Genomic DNA, 17,343 nt, shown 5'->3' on the forward strand with positions numbered 1-17,343 from the left:
TTCACTTTACGTTTCTGTGTGGGAGCAAACTGTTGAAATCTTTACTCAATGTATGCTAAACTGATCTTCTGTATATAAAGAGAATCGAAAATGAATCTTGATGTGAATGGAAGGGGAGAGGGAGTGGGAAAGGGGAGGGTTGCGGGTTGGAGGGACGTTATGGGGGGGAAGCCATTGTAATCAATATTCTGTACTTTGTAAATTTATATTCATTAAATAAAAGCTAAAAAAAAAAGAAATAGGACCTGCCATCATAGGTCACACTATTGGCCCACCTGGCCCAATGTCATTTTCAAGGAGTGCCAGAATGTGTAATAAAGTATTTAAAATCATAAAAAAAGAATGTAAATTTTCTTAATTTTTGTTTTATTTGAAAGACAGAGAGAGACAGATGGGGGAGGTCTCCAATATGCTGGTTCACTCTCCCAGATATCAGATTGATGTTACTAAGAGTGAGATGTATCTCAAAGAGACAGTATACCTGACTCTATGAAACGCTGAAAATGATGCAGTCCAATACTCAGGGAGATGGGTGGACATTTTGGTGCACTGGGGTAAGCTGCCACTTGCCATGCTGATATCCCATAGCAGTGTGCCAGATAGAGTCCTGGCTGATTGACTTCTGATCCATCTCCCTGTTGGTGCACCTGGAAAAGATAGTGGAAGATGGCCTGGGTAATTGAGCCACTACCTCCAATGTGGGGGATCTGGATTGAGTTCCAGGCTTCTGTTTCCAGAAGTAGAAAGATAGAGTAGGAAGTAGTCACACTATGAGGGAGGGAACCTTTCTAATTACTGAGAAGGAACCAATGGAAAGAGAGGGTTTGAGGATATAGGAGAGATACTGCTGCCTGATGGAGTGAGATCCCTTCAAAGGAGATGATCAGAGGCAGAGCAAAGGTAAAATGATGCATCTTAAATAGAAAATGGGACTATGCCTGCCCTTCATAAGAAAGGCAGAAATAAGGGATGCCAAGGAAGATAGAGGATGGGTGAGGAAGTTTTCGATCTATTTGCATATTTTCTTGTTTTTTTTTTTTCCATTAATTTGCATTGTTCTATAAGATGGAAGCAAGGGCAATACATAGAAGGATGATAACTAGTACTCAAACAGTATTTTTCACTTTATGTTTCTGTGTGGGAGCAAACTGTTGAAATCTTACTCAATGTATGCTAAACTGATCTTCTGTATATAAAGAGAATCGAAAATGAATCTTGATATGAATGGAAGGGGAGAGAGAGTGGATAAGGGGAGGGTTGCGGGTTGGAGGGACATTATGGGGGGGAAGCCATTGTAATCAATATTCTGTACTTTGTAAATTTATATTCATTAAATAAAAGTTAAAAAAATAATAAATCTGGCCTCCTGAAATAGCCCCATGTGATTACCAGAAATTGATTAACTTCCTTTCCTATAATTGGTAATGAGAGAACAAAAATTAATCTCAAGAGTATTTCATTTGTATTGATTTCAGTTGTCTATATGGAGATCATAATTTTTATTCTATGACTCTCTACTACTACAAACACATGAATTTAAATTTTGAATTCCATTTGTCTAAATAGTATATATAATCATATCAATAAAATAACTAAATTCAGTGAGCTCCCCAACTCTAATAATCTTAAAGTACAGTGTCTAAAGCATCTAACGTTGAATACCTTAGAGAGTTAATTAAGCAATGTATTTGGAAAAGATCCAAATCTCTAGATAGGTAACAGGGTTGATTATTTTGTTTATGTTTAAACAGAGTAACAGAGGTCATTACAATACTTTTAGAACATTATTGGTAATATTATTTCTTAATAAATTTTGATTGAAAGTATATCTCTGTTTTTAAGATTTACATGTTTATTTGAAAGGCAGAGTTACAGAGAGGCAAAGGCAGAGAGAGAGAGAGAGATTGAGAGATAGAGAGAGAGAGGTCTTCCATCCACTGGTTCATTCCCCAGATGGCCACAACAGCCAGAATTGTGTCAATTCAAAACCAGGAGCCAGGAGCTAGGAGATTCTTCCAAGTTTCCCACATGGGAGCAGGGGCCCAAGGACTTGGACCATCTTCTACCATGTCCTCAGGCCATAGTTTAGAGCTGGATTGGAAATGGAGCATCAGGGACTCAAACCAGCATCCATATGGGATGCTGGCATTGCAGGTAACAGATTTACCCATTATGTCACAGTGCCGGCCCTATATTTTGGCTTTTTAAAGATATACTTAATTACTTATTTGAGAGGTAAAGTTACAGACAGAGAGAGGTAGAGACAGAGAGAGAGGTCTTCCATTCACTGGTTCACTCCCCAAATGACCACAATGGCCACAGCTGGGTGGATCCAAAGCCAAGAGCCAAGAGCTTCTTCCAGATCTCCTACTTGGGTGCAGGGCCCAAGCACTTGGGCCATCTCTTCTGCTTTCTCAGGCCATAGCAGAGAGATGGATCCAAAGAGGAGCAGCCGGGACTTGAACCAGTGCGCCCATATGGGATGCCAGCTCTATATGCAGTGACTTTATCCACTATGCCACAGTGCTAGCTTCGACGGTATATATTTTTCAGGAACTAATCCTCCCTTTGCAATGTGCTCAGCACAATTGATTTATTGAAATTTTATTGATTTAGGAAATGATTTATTTGTGTAATCTAGTTTTAATGTACCAAAAAAAAAAAAAAAACAACTAGCATTTGGCATTTTATTGACACACTCTTTGAATTTTCACATGTGTAGGCATTCTGTCAAGGGCCCCACTGCTAGGATGAAAGGTTCCTGGAGAAATGAAGGCACCAATGGATGGTGTAGACAGGACTTTTAGTTCCCCTTAATCTCCAAAAATTTCTCCCACTCCCAGCTTGTTTTAAGTAAAATTATACTCTAGGTCAAAACTGTGTGCTTCTTTGGCAAATATGAGTATTCACACAACTTCAAGAAAATTATGCTAAGCCATTCTTCCATCTAGCTTGCAATTGTCAAGTCTCTCTTTAGAGATTGTGGAGCACTTCTGGTTGCTCTGCATAAGAGAGTGATTTCTGAAAATAGAGCTGGGACAGGCTGCTTTGTGAGTAGAAGGTACTATAAGTAAAAGGGAGAATATGCTTGAGAGACTGTAGAGGGAGTTTCTAGTTTCAGTAAAATTCAGACTAATATGATCTTGGTGCATTTAATTATAAATTCCTTTGATTTCAAAAGTTAGGATAATGTTGAACCTCAAAAAACTACCGGAAGGGTCTTCATTCAACTTTAACTGTGTGTTTGAGGTTACTTCATTCTTAGGTGTTTAAATTTAACTGAAAAGTGATCCCTGTTAAATACAAGAATGGGAATAAGAGAGGGAGGAGATGTACAGTTTGGCACGTGCTCACTTGGACTTACCCCTAATGATAGAGTTAGAAACGTGCCAGGGGATTCCAATTCAATCCCATCAAGGTGGCATGTACCAATGCCATCTCACTAGTCCAAGTGATCAATTTCAGTTCACAATTGACCATAATGATAATATTAAGTGTCAAAGGGATCACATATACAAGACTAGTGTCTGCTAATACTAAGTGATAGAATTAAAAAGGAGAGAAAAATCCAACCTGGGAAGCGGATACACAGCAGACCCATAGAATGCCAGATGTCCTAAACAGCACTCTGGCCTCAGACTTAGATCTTAAGGCATTCTGAACTGGCTGAAGAGCCCATGAGAGTATTTCAGGCATGGAAAGCCAAGACTCTGGCAAAAAAAATGACCTAAATGAAAGATCTCTGCATGTGAGATCTCAACGGAAAGAATGGGCCATCAAAGACGAAGGTACCTTTCTCTGAAGGGAGAACTTCCAATTTTTATGACCTTATCTAAATAAGGTTGGAGTTGGCGAACTCAAGAGGCTTCTGTAGCCTTGGCAGCTCATGACAAGAGTCTCGTGTGATTACTGACATCATAAATAAGAGTGTCAATTGTTAAGTCAACAAAAGGAGTCACTGTGCACTTACACCCCATGTAGGATCTCTGTCCTTAATGTACTGTATGATGTGAATTAATGGTATAACTCATACTCAAATAGTACTTTATACTTTGTGTTTCTGTGTGGGTGCAAACTGTTGAAATCTTTACTTAGTATAAACTAAGTTGATCTTCTGTATATAAAGATAATTGAAAATGAATCTTGATGTGAATGGGATGGGAGAGGGAGTGGGAGATGGGATGGTTGTGGGTGGGAGGGAGGTTATGGGGGCAAAAGCCTCTATAATCCAAAAGTTATACTTTGGAATTTATATTTATTAAATAAAAGTTAAAAAAAACAAGAATGACTCAGAGGAAAATGGCAAAACCCTGATTTTATCAGTATACAGTGCATATATGCATAATTACTGTAAAATTTTAATTTTAAAAAGTATTTCAACTTTGACCATGGCCTTGTCTAAATATGATCAGAGTCAGTGAACTCAGGGGGCTTCCATAGCCTTGGCAGCTCATGACAAGACCCTAGGGTGATTACTGAGGCCATAAACAAGAGTGTCAATTTGTGAAGTCAACAACAGGAGTCACTGTGCACTTACTCCTCATGTAGGATCTTTGTCCTTAGTGTGCTGTACATTGTGATTTAATGCTTTAACTAGTACTCAAACAGTATTTTTCACTTTACGTTTCTGTGTGGGAGCAAACTGTTGAAATCTTTACTTAATGTATGCTAAACTGATCTTCTGTATATAAAGAGAATCGAAAATGAATCTTGATGTGAATGGAAGGGGAGAGGGAGTGGGAAAGGGGAGGGTTGCGGGTGGGAGGGATGTTATGGGGTGTGGGAAGCCATTGTAATCCATAAGCTGTACTTTGGAAATTTATATTCATTAAATAAAAGTTTTAAAAAAATTTAAAAAAGAAAACTAAAAAAAAAAAAAAAGGTATTTCAAAATTTGGCCGGCGCCGCGGCTCAATAGGTTAATCCTCCACCTGCGGTGCCAGCACCCCAGGTTCTAGTCCCGGTCGGGGCGCCAGATTCTGTCCCAGTTGCTCCTATTCCAGTCCAGCTCTCTGCTGTGGCCCAGGAATGCAGTGGAGGATGGCCCAAGTCCTTGGGCCCTGCACCCACATGGGAGACCAGGAGAATCACCTGGCTTCTGGCTTTTTATCAGGGCGGTGCACCAGCCGCAGAGCACCCCTGGAAAAAGGAAGACCTTTCTCTCTGTCTCTCTCTCTCACTGTCCACTCTGCCTGTCAAAATAAATAAATAAATAAGTATTTGAAAATTTTTAAAAAAAGGAATATCAAGACAAAAAAAAAACAAAAAAAAGTTAACTGGAAATGGGATTACAAAATATGTGTATCTCAACACAACATATTAAAATATATGTAGTTGTTTTCATAATATACATTTTCTATCAAATTTTTACTATCCGTTGTATGCATGGATTTTAAAGTTTTTCTGCCTCAAAATAAACTTACCTTTGAATTCTATTATCCATGAAGTTTTTGAAGGGGACACATATGTATGTGTACATTGTGTTTGTGCTGCATTTATTAATATACTTAGTTTTCTAGATCTTTTTGTCTCCAAAATTATTATCAGAAAACTTATTCCATGTATTCCTCATAGCAACAACTTTTTAAAAATGTATCCCCCAAATAAATTCTGAAGTCAAATTATCTTTCATATATTCATGATTTCAAAGCAATTATCAATTGAAACCATGAGCGCTGGGAGAAAGGAGTTCATGTGGATTCATACTCACTTTAGACTGCTCACTTCCACATTTATGAGTTACCTTCACCAAATGTTTGCTGTTCTGACCATTTTAGAAGCATGAAGAATGGAGTCCAAAGGATCAAACTGAAAAGAGTAGAGAAAATTGAAATAATATATAAAGCAGCTGTGTTTAAAAGAAACCTTCAAATACTCCCCACCTTATCATCAGTATAGCTGTAGGGCTAACTGCTGTAAATAGCATGTTTTGTATTTGGACAGTATAAATTGATTTTCCATAATATTTATGCAATTAGCTAGATATTGGTGTTCTAAACAGAATTTTATCCTTGTTATAATAATTTCTTGCATATTTATGTCACTTTACAGTCTTTGATGTATGTCCTCACTTTAGCAAGTTACCCAACAGTTTCTCTGATCAAGATATTTGGCAAACGCTATACTATATCTCATTTAGCCCTTACAATAGCCATATGCAGTAGAGCTTGTGGTCTCTGAAAATGAGCAGACGTGGGGCTGGTGCCGTGGCACAGTGGGTTAATCCTCTGCCTGTGGCACTGGCATCCCATATGGGCGCCAGTTCTAGTCCTGATGCTCCTCTTCCAATCCAGTTCTCTGTCGTGACCTGGGAAAGCAGTAGAAGATGGTCCAAGTCCTTGGGTGCCTGCACCCACAGGGGAGACCAGGAAGAGTCTCCTGGCTCCTGGCTTCAGATCGGCGCAGCTCTGGTTGTTGTGGCCATTGGGGAGTGAACCAACAGAAGACTTTTCTCTTCCTCTTACTGTCTGTAACTCTAGCTCTCAAATAAATAAATAAATAAATAGAAAGAAAATGAGCAGACTGAAGCTTGGCTTGAGTAAGTGCATTCTGTCTACTGATGCAACCTCAAATGACCCAGAGCCCACATTCTTTGATGCCTTGTCCTGTGGATTCTGAAATTTGCCTGGTCTGTCTGTTTTAGTCCTATTTATTAATAACCTCTGGTAGATTTTCTTCAAAGTTGTATTGCTAATCACTATGACGAAGTAGTCATATAATGAAAAAGTGCTAAACAATGATAATTATGGTAACAACAATAAAAACAGTTTATTTATTGAGTTAAACTGACTGTGTCTGGCTCTGAGTGGAAGCTTTAGATTCCTGATCTCCTTGAAGCCTTACATCATGCCTTTGTTGCATTTGAACTTTACTCAGTCCTGGGAGGCTGACTGAATGGGTGACCATAGATAAGACCACAAGGTTCTTTGGGATTAAGGATGATATCTAAAATCAGATTGCTAATAGGATGGATATTAGCATTTAGGTTATCTGTCTTCTTGTCAGATACCCATACTCTCTCTTTACTGCACTTTACAAATACCAGCACTTGGCCACTGCACACCATAAATGATACTCTCTGTGTTTGTTTTGCCAATTTATTTCCACAGCAGGCACTGATACTGCAGTAAAATTAATGATTGTATCCCTCTTTAGTGCTCGTCTATTCAAATTGCTTTATGCCCTAAGGATTGGTAAGTGATGGCCTCTCTGTGCATCTGTGCCTCTTTTTCATTTCATCTTATTCCTGACAACAAATTGAACTTCTGATGTGGAGAGATAAGATTCTGAGTCACTGAGCTGCAAGGCAAGAGTGACTCAGTAAAATGAATATGTTTTCAGGGAGGTCTCGAGAAGTGATCTTAGGAAAGAAGAGTATATACTAACAAAATTATGTCTAGCTCCGGGATGAGGCACTATGTCAACACCCCAAAGCATCTAATTTGTTTGGTCCCAAGTTTTGTGAGGCAATTAGTTACTTTGCTTCCCTTGTCTGGGAGGAAGCATCATATAATGGCCAGAGCATGGGGGACAGGAGAACTGATTTTCTGACCCAGCTCCGGGACCTCTAACTGTAAGGCCACTTCCCTTTTGTAAGCCAAATCTTTTCATTTGCAAAAGGCAGATGCATTAAATGATCTCTAAACACCTTCCAACTTCAAAAATAAAGATAGCCAAGGTTTACAGAGGGATTTGTGAAGCTCTCCTATGAACCTTATCCCAATTGCTCATCATTATACACCCAAAAGGTTAGTCTTTATCTTTTTCCACTTAATACATGAGGGAAGGACCAGGATTCAAAAGCTTAAGTTAACAGTACAAGGTCATAGAGCTAGAAATGCTAGATGTAGGAATCAATATATTTTTCATACTGAATTCCATCTTCTTTTCACTAGGCTGCATCCATATCTATCACATAGAGAACTCCCACCCACTGCTTCGCTCCCCAAATGCCTAAAATTCTAGGATTGGGGCAGATTAAAGCCAGGAGCCAGGCACACCATATAGGTTTTCCTTGTAGGTGTCAGGAACCCAATTACTTGAGCCATCACCACTTTCTCCCAGAGTGTGCATTAGCACGAAGCTGGAGTCAAGAGTTAGAGCTGGGAATTGAACCCTGACAATCCAATGTGGGACACAAGCATTTCAACCATCCATTAGGTTAAATGCCTGTCACTAGATTGCCTTTTTCTAAATAGCTGACCATTACCTTTATATGAAGAATTCATGGTAAAGCAAAGTACACTATATTACTTGGGGATAATAAACTTCTTAAATAGGGACAACAGAAAAAGTAAATAATTGCCTGTATAAATATTTATAAACACTTTCCTATATTTAGAACCTAACCTTATTCAGGACTCAATAAAGTCTAAAATAGAATTCCATCCATGAGGCCAGCCAGGAGCTACTTCTCAATTTCTTATAACCTCTGCTTTCCATACGAAAGTCTGAGATAGAAATTATGACAGATATGTAGACAATGAACCACACCTTGTGGCAGAAGTCTGGGGGGATGTAATTTAACTGAGAAATATTCAGATGGATCTTTGAGTTTCTGTAGAGATATCCTACCTTCTTCAAAGGAATTACTCCTTGTTATCACTTGATGGGATGTATGGCTTCAAGTGGCCTTGTTCAGTTTTTGTCAATATGCATACACTAATCTAGAAGGCAAACTCTATGTTAAGTGTTGGTGACAGGAAAGATGGATAAAGGCAGAGGTAGTTCCTATTCATAAATAAATTGCATCCAAATAGGGAAGACAAACAAAGCTTAATTGCAAATCCACAGGGGATGGAATAATACAAAGTTAGTTTTAAAACTTTCTGGGAAAATGGAATGAAAAGTTTATTTTGATACAGTCTTGAAGTTCATACATACTTTTTTCATAATATACATTTTCAAGAATTTTTTGAAGACATGTTGTACATAAAAATAGAAATAATGTACAGGCCATAAAAGCCCAGGACATAGAATCAACTAATTCTGACTTGGCAGAGGAGGGCAGTACAGATCAAGAAAGACTTCATAGAAAAAGTGACACCGAGCCATGACTTACAAAACAGGTCAGCATTCTGTTGCAGCAGGTTAAGCCACCACTTGGGATGATCACATCCGATATCAAGAGTGCCTGTATTAGTTATGACTACCCTGCTTTCTAATCCAGCTTCATGCTAATGAATATTCTAGGCGGCAACAAGAAATGGCTCAAGTAATTGGGTTCCTGCCGTGCACTTGGGAAATCTGGATGAAGTTTCTGGCTCCTAGCTTCAGTGTGGGCCAGCCCTGGCTGTTGTGGGCATTTGGGTAGTGAACTAGTGGAGGGAAGATTTATTCATATTCTCATTCATTCTCTCTCTCACCTCTCGCCTCTCGCCTCTCCTTTCTCCTCCCCCCTTCACTCCCTTTCTAAAAAATAACTAAACATTAGAAAAAGAGATTAAGAATAGAGTAGCATCCAAGAGTGACAGCCCACTTGCAGAAATTCACAGAGCTACAAATATGCATATTGCGATAGAGTGTCTTGAATTTCATGCTTCCTGAAATGGGAAATAGCTGGCCCGCAGGTCAGGCAAGGTCCATGAAATCATTTCATCTGGTCGTGACAAGGCAACTGTAAGGGAGATTTGAAATTCAATAAATCTACAGCAGGCTAATTTTTAAATTTATAATTTTGTGTGGCTTGTGAGTAATGTTATAAAGATCCCAGTGGCCCTTGGCAGAAAAAAAGGTTCCCCACCCCTACAAGCACTAAGGAGGCAGTGCAGGTTTGGGGGCAGGATATGGATATGGTATGTCTCATTTAATCAAAGAAAACATAGGTATTGATATGGAAAGAGATTCAGGGACATGGGCAATACAAAGTAAATTGCTTATAATTATGAGGTTATGAAATGATGATAAGATACTGAGCTGCTGAATGCCATGATGAAGTCATGAAAGTAATTTTGTCAGTGTTTTCACACTGAAGAGGGAGAATTTGATCATTTGGTTATAGAGTTAATCAAGAAAGACATATCTAGGATTTGAAAACTGTTTAGTGGCTCATTTCCACCAGCAGTAGTAATGATGTCTTTGGCCCAGCCCAGGCCCTGCTATTGTACATTGAGGAGTGAATCAGCAGATGGAAGTTCTCTCGCTCTCTCTTACTCCCTCACTCTCTCATTCTCTTGCTCTCTCTCTCTCAAATAATATGAAAGCACATTAGTGAAAATGTGTAAAACATAATAATCATGATTAAAATAAAAATAATATGTCTGGTACTTACTACGAAGCATACCCTGTTCTAAGATTAACTCATTTAAGTGGGCATTTTGAAAACATATGGCTTTTCCCTTGGCATGTTTAATTGTGATGTTTTACAGACATCCTTGAGGTTTAAGATGATACTTTTAAAAATAAAATTCTCTCCTAATGATGACTTGAAACTTGCCACTCCATAGGAGAATTAGCAGAACCTGTGGGATCTTATTTGGAATTGATATTCTCTATTGTAACCCTGTATCTATTATTTTAAAATTTTCTTTTGTGTTTAAATATTAACAGTGTACCAGTTGCTTTGTTACAATAAAACTAAATGTGTATGCCAAAAAATTTCACAATGATATCTATGAAACAGAAAATGTAATCAACCCTTCTTTTAACATGAACAGACTAAGGCAAACTGAGGTATATTATCTTCTCAAATTCACAGTTAGTTTTATAGCAGGGTTGGGTTTGGAATCCAGGCACTTTGGGCCTTGAAATTCATATCTTTAAACTACTACACTAAGATTCCAATAGGCTATGTGTGTGCCTGTAACCACATAACCTTGTAAATACTTAATATTTTGTCCAAAAAATTATTGTCTATGTAAGTACAAAATAATACCTCATAATTATTTCAATTTATATATTTTATTGCTAGTAAGATAGAACCACTTTATATCTTTGTGGACCACTTCAAATGTATACTGCTTATTCGTGTTATTAGGATACTCTTTATTCAATATTATAGAACTATTTACATAAGAAGAATATTACATTATTGTCATATGTTAATGTATATTCAATAGAATCACATGAAATTGCCAATATTTGACTGGCTTTTTTAAGCTACAAAAATGGCAATTCAATTTCATGTGGTGCAATCTAATGCATTCACTTTGTCATAATAACTGATATTTAATATGTATAAGTCACTGTGTTTTCTTTATATTACCTCATTAATTCTTGCAAATAGTCTAGTACATGTGCACTATCAGCTTCACTTCACAGATGAGAAAATCGAGGAGCAAAGAGTTGAAGACACACAAGTTCACAAAACTAGTGGTAGGCATGTTTGAGGAGAGTTATAGGACTGAAATATGGTCTCTGTAACTCAAAAGCATATGCTTTTAAGTACTGTACTATATTGTCTTACACACTTTTTTCTTTCAAAAAATTTCATAGGCTCAAGATCCCCCCCAAAAAAATTCCCAGTAGAATTTTAATTGGGATTGCATTAAATTTATAGATTAATACATAAATGATTGATATCATTTCATTATTGAGTTTTTCTATCTAAAAGCAAGGTGTGTTTTTCATTAATTCAAGTCTTCTTTTAACCCCCTTACAGAGTTCTATAGATTTTTCCATAGGATTATTGAAAATTATAATTACATAGATTTATTAAATGTTATCCCCTGGGATTTTATCTTCTATATTGCTAATATTATAGGATTTTTTCTTCTATTATATGATCTAAGTGGTTATTATTTAGATATGGAAAAAGTACTGATTTTGGCACATTAATTTTGTAGTTACACATTTTGCTATGTGAATGAACTTCTAAAAGTTTGTAGAAATGGAATTAAAAGAAAAGTTTATTATGATATGAACATTTTTTAAATTCATACACTATTTTTCACAATATTCATTTACCATTTAATGAAATGTCCTCTTCTCTTCTTCATAAAACCACCATCCATTATCACCTGCATGACCAGTCTTCTGTCTCCCTAAAATTTAACCTCACCCCCAATGCACTGTTGCCACAGTGAACTTCTAAAAGTTCAAATGTCATGCTTGCTTTAAATCCTTAAATTAGATTAATCCCATGCCTTTGGAGACACTTAATGACCCATTACAAAGTATCTCATCCTCCTTGTCACCTGGCTTTTCAAACAGGGTCTCTTGTGATCAATCAAATGGATCCAACCTTCTATCCAGACCACTTATTAATATTTCTTATAAAATACTGTGAACACTAATGCCTTGACATATATCATACCCTATGATTAGAATGCTTTCCACTTCCACCTGCCCTTCAGATCTTAGCTCCTCAGCTTTCCTCTGAAGCATCCTTTGAGTGCTCTTGGAAGCTTCTTCATGCCATCATTTGTTCCCACACTGCAACATTCCTATGGCTTCATTATTGTACTTATCTTGCAGGGCTGTCATTGTTTCTCTCACTCAGTAAATGCTTAAGATAGACTGCAGGACAAAACAGAACTGGATTCATATCCCATTTGCTATCTGTGAGACTTCAGGAACAGTATATAACCCCTTGGGGATAACAAACACATCATAGGGCAATTGTGATGATAGCTAAAGACAATGTGTACAAAGGATATATAGCCCAGGGCCAGGCACACAGTCGATATTTAGTATTTTTGTTTTGTTTATTTTTTTTTTATATTTTTAAATTCTTTTAACTTTTATTTAATTAATATAAATTTCCAAAGTACAACTTTTGGATTACAGTGGCTTTTTCCCCCCATAACTTCCCTCCCACCCGCAACCCTCCCATCTCCCGCTCCCTCTCCCAGTCCATTCGCATCAAGATTCATTTTCCAAATGGAGATGATGTATTTTCAGTTGCATGAGGCTTTTGTTATAAAGACCTGGGCTGGTGTTCTGTATTATTTGATGCTGAGGAAGTCATATTGTGTTACTGAGCTTCAAGAGGTGTTCTGAATGTTACATTTCTTTAGTTGAACTAAAATCAATGCAAAGTTCACATGAAATGCCTAGTGCAGTTTCTGAAACATAACAGACTGTGTTTAGTGAGAATTCTCTAGAGAAACAGAAGCAAGCAGCTTATAAAAGGAAATATATTATGAGGGATTGTCTCACAGGGTTACAAAGGCTGAGAAGTCCCAGACTGTATCATCTGCAAGCTGGAGGGACCCAGGGATGCTAAGTGGTATAATTCAGTCTGAGTTTAAAGATCTGAGAACCAGGGTAGACTATGGTAGAAACACCAGTCTGAGGCCCAGAGATATCCCAGCTCAGCACTGGGGGTGGAGAAGGAGCTGGGCAGTGGTACCCTCCTTTCTTTGCCTTTTGTTTTACTTAAGGCTTTAAGGGGTTGGATAATATTTAGCAATCTTCTTTACTATGTCCCTCTATGCAAATGCTAATATTACCCATCAACCCACTCATAAAATCCCAGAAACAAGGTATAATCTGGGTACCCCATGGCCCATTCAAGTTGAAACATAAAATTAACTATCACATAGGTCCTCAATAATTGTTAGCTATTATTTTTATCATCATTTTTATCATTATCATCATCCTAGTTACTGTTGACATTATCACTGTTTTATGGAGGGTGACCAGGGCAGGAAGACTGTGATGTAGCCTTGAGTAGGGGAAAACAGTCTTATGTCATGGTTCTGGTTGTTACATGTAATCATTACTTGTCAGTATACCCAGCAAACAATATTTAGAAAGTTACTTAAACTATTTGTCCTCAAACATATGAGTGCTCCCAGTATCAAGAGGAAAGGTCCTAGAGCAGTTTCTTTTTTTTTAAGATTTATTTTTATTTGTTTGTTTATTTATTTATTTTCAATTTTATTTAATAAATATAGAGCAGTTTCTATGTATTTTTTAGTCCCTATTTGAAAGGACTCTCCCCTCATTGGTATGAATGTGTGTGATAAGTGAGATGGTTGAAGGCGGAGAGCTTGAGGATGGAAATGAGATAGATCTCTTCCTTTTACACTATTTTAGAAAATGATTCAACTTTCCATTTTGGGAGTATCTAAGGTCACCGTTAGCCAATGATGATTCACTTTTCTGTTTTTGGTTATATTCTAAGACTTGAAACCTTATGCAAATGAGATTTTTGATATGTTTTTGATTAATACTAAAAGCAAGTAAAACTCACCAAAAAAAAAAAAATCAAAGATCTTTGTGAGGATGTAACCTAAAAATTAAAAACAAAAAACCCTAAACCAGTTTGTGGAAGAAGAAACTCTTTTTCCTCAATCTACTATTACCCAAGAATGCCAAGGTGGGGGGTGGTAAAATAATTATTTCAGACATTTTTAAAAATGGATAGGCTTAAATTTTTCACTTCCTGGATTGTTAACAAAAACAATAACAAGAAATATTTCAGTAAGCAGCTGTGCACACACACCTGGGGCAATTAAATATTTTTTCCTTCATCTTCATCTTAATCAAAACAGTGGGCTTCTCTCTTTCATACTAGATCTATATTCCCAAATACAAAATTTTTTATAATGCTAATTTTTACAAAACAAATTCAGTGATATTATTTCGGGATTTATTTAAATCAAATAAATGACTAGTTTTAATGGCAGTAATGATATCTCACATTAGGATTGATTTTGCAGATTTCCAGTGGCTTTCATACATTATTTTGTGTTATCCTCACAGCAGGTAATAGTCTTGTAAGGTAAACTGACTACATCACATTTCTGTCTTGTAGGTGAGGAAACTGAGTCTTTCCCCAGATCAAGATGACTTATTAACAACAGTCAAATTAAACTCAGATCATCTGACTGTCCAACCCAATATTCTTCCAAAACAAACTGTCCTACCACTTGGTAATTCTTTGTTTCCTTTTCAGTCCTTTAAAATGACATGCGGGGAAGGCATTTGGCACAGTATGGGACAACTATGTCCCATATTGGAGTGTGTGGCTTGACTCCTGGCTCGATCCAGCTTACTGTTAACTGTTCATTTTGGGAGGCAGCAGGTGATATCAGGAGTAATTGGGTCCCTTTTACCCACATGAGAGATCTAGATGGAGTTCTGGGATCCTGGCTTCAGCTTGGCCCTACTCTGTCTGTTGTCTCTCTCTTTCTCTCTCTCTCTCTTTCTCTTTCTCTTTTTTTCTTTCTCTTTCTCTTTCTCCCTCCCTTTCAAATAAAATGAAAATAAATAAATAATAACATGAGAAACTATTAGTTTTCTGCAGCTGGAGTAAAAAGGTACCACAAAGTTGGTGACTTAAAACAGCAGAAATTTATTTTCTCATAGTTCTGCAAGGCAAAAGTCCAAAATCAAGGGGTCAATAGGGTCACATATCCTCTGACGTCTCTGTGGGAGAACCTTCCTTGCCTCTTCCTGCTTCTGGTAATTCTCAGCAGTCCTTGGAATTCTTCAGTTCATAGTTGCATCAGTCCGATCTCAGCTTCCATTGTCAAATGAAAATGACTTTCTCACTGTATGTTTCTGTGTTTATATCCAAATTCTCTTATTTTCACAAGGACATTGCTCATATTTGATTAGAACTCACCCTACTCCAGTATTACTTCATCAGAGACATTATATCTATAATAACTCTGTTTCCAAATAAGGCAAGATTCTTGAAGTACCAGATTAGAGATTCAACATATGTTTTTGGAAACACAATTCAATCCAAAAAAAGAACAAACCATTACTTTCTTTTTCTGAAGTGTAATTTGGTAAGTTGCACTAAAGACTATGACATGTTATCATACCCAGAATCAAAAGACATATGCGGATACCAAGAAGAACACACAAAAATATCTTAATCAGTGCTATGTTGTTTGCTGATTAGAATCTATACCACACATCGCTTCTCGGCCTTTTGGCTAAGATCAAGTGTAGAATCTATACCACAAATAACTGGTGTGTTGGTAATTTTTCAGGCATTTTCTTGTGTGTGGGCATGATTTCTTTCATAACTAATCTCTCCTCTTTGAGGGATACCAAAACCTCTCTACTCCCAAGGGGAACAGAAGTCATTAAGGTTGGATTTTTTTTTTTTTCGAAAAATCCTCAGATACATATTTGAGTCTCTCATAAAGTGGATCTGAGTATCACAAGAGCTAGAATTGGATCCATGTTTGACTGGGATTGCCAAGAGCAGTTGTTTATGGAAGATGGTTAGAGAAATTTTGTAACTGGACAAAGGCATTTCCTTCCTTTTGAGCAGGGGTGTAAGTTTAGCTTGGGTGATGGTTTTGCTGAGTGCTTTGTAACACAAAACCCCATTAAATTCAGTGCAACAAAATTTATAGAAAGCCTCTAAATAAATAGTGGTATCCAATGTAATGATCAATTTTAAAAATTATTTTTCACTTATTTACTTGTTTTTTTTTTATTTTTTTATTTTTTTTACAAGCATAGTGGACAGTGAGAGAGAGAGAGACAGAGAGAAAGGTCTTCCTTTGCCGTTGGTTCATCCTCCAATGGCCACCGCGGCCGGCGCACCGTGCTGATCCGATGGCAGGAGCCAGGTTCTTCTCCTGGTCTCCCATGGGGTGCAGGGCCCGAGCACTTGGGCCATCCTCCACTACACTCCCTGGCCACAGCAGAGAGCTGGCCTGGAAGAGGGGCAACTGGGACAGAATCCGGCGCCCCAACCGGGACTAGAACCCTGTGTGCCGGCGCCGCAAGGCAGAGGATTAGCCTAGTGAGCCGCGGCGCCTGCCTTTACTTATTTACTTGTAAGGCAGACAGAAAGAAAGAGGTAGTATGAGACTTTCCATCTGCTGATTCACCTTCCCATAACAGCCAGGGCTAGGCCAGGTCAAAGCCAAGAACTTGCAACTCTATCTGGGTCTCTCATGTGGGTGGCACGGATCCAAGTACTTGAACCATCACCTTGCTGCACATATTGAACAGTTTCTCTGCACAAGCTCCTTTATTGTGGTAGACACATTGAGAAGTCAAAAATGGTCCTTACTCACCAGGAAATCTAGCCTAGTTATTCAATTTGAAAAATTCTGGCCTTCCTGGCACAGAAAGACATATAATCTCACTCATATGTGGCATCTTAAAATTGATCTCATAGAAATTCAGAGAGTAAAATGGTGGTGATCAGAAGTTAAGTTGAATATGTGCAAGTGAGAAATGGGGAAAGCTTGGTTAGCAGATATTAAGTTAAAGTAAGGAGAAAGAAGTTCTGTTGTCTATTGCATAGTAGGGTTTCTAGATAACAGGGCACTATATAATTTTTAATTTGGAAGAAAGAATTTTGAATTTATAAAAAAAACAAAGTTCTAAGGAAAAAATCTATTTCATTTAAACATTAAAATGTAATGTAACATGTAAACAATGTAAATATCCATCAAAACATCACATGGCACTTTATAAATA

At 37.5% G+C, this 17,343-nt stretch overlaps 1 pseudogene; it reads left to right on the forward strand.

Annotated features, from left to right (window-relative positions):
• Positions 1-15,813: 15,813 nt before the first annotated feature.
• LOC127487113 (U2 spliceosomal RNA) lies at positions 15,814-15,983 on the forward strand (annotated as a pseudogene).
• The last annotated feature ends 1,360 nt before the right edge of the window (positions 15,984-17,343 follow it).

This window comes from Oryctolagus cuniculus, chromosome X (assembly GCF_964237555.1).
Source record: "Oryctolagus cuniculus chromosome X, mOryCun1.1, whole genome shotgun sequence".
NCBI lineage: Eukaryota > Metazoa > Chordata > Mammalia > Lagomorpha > Leporidae > Oryctolagus > Oryctolagus cuniculus.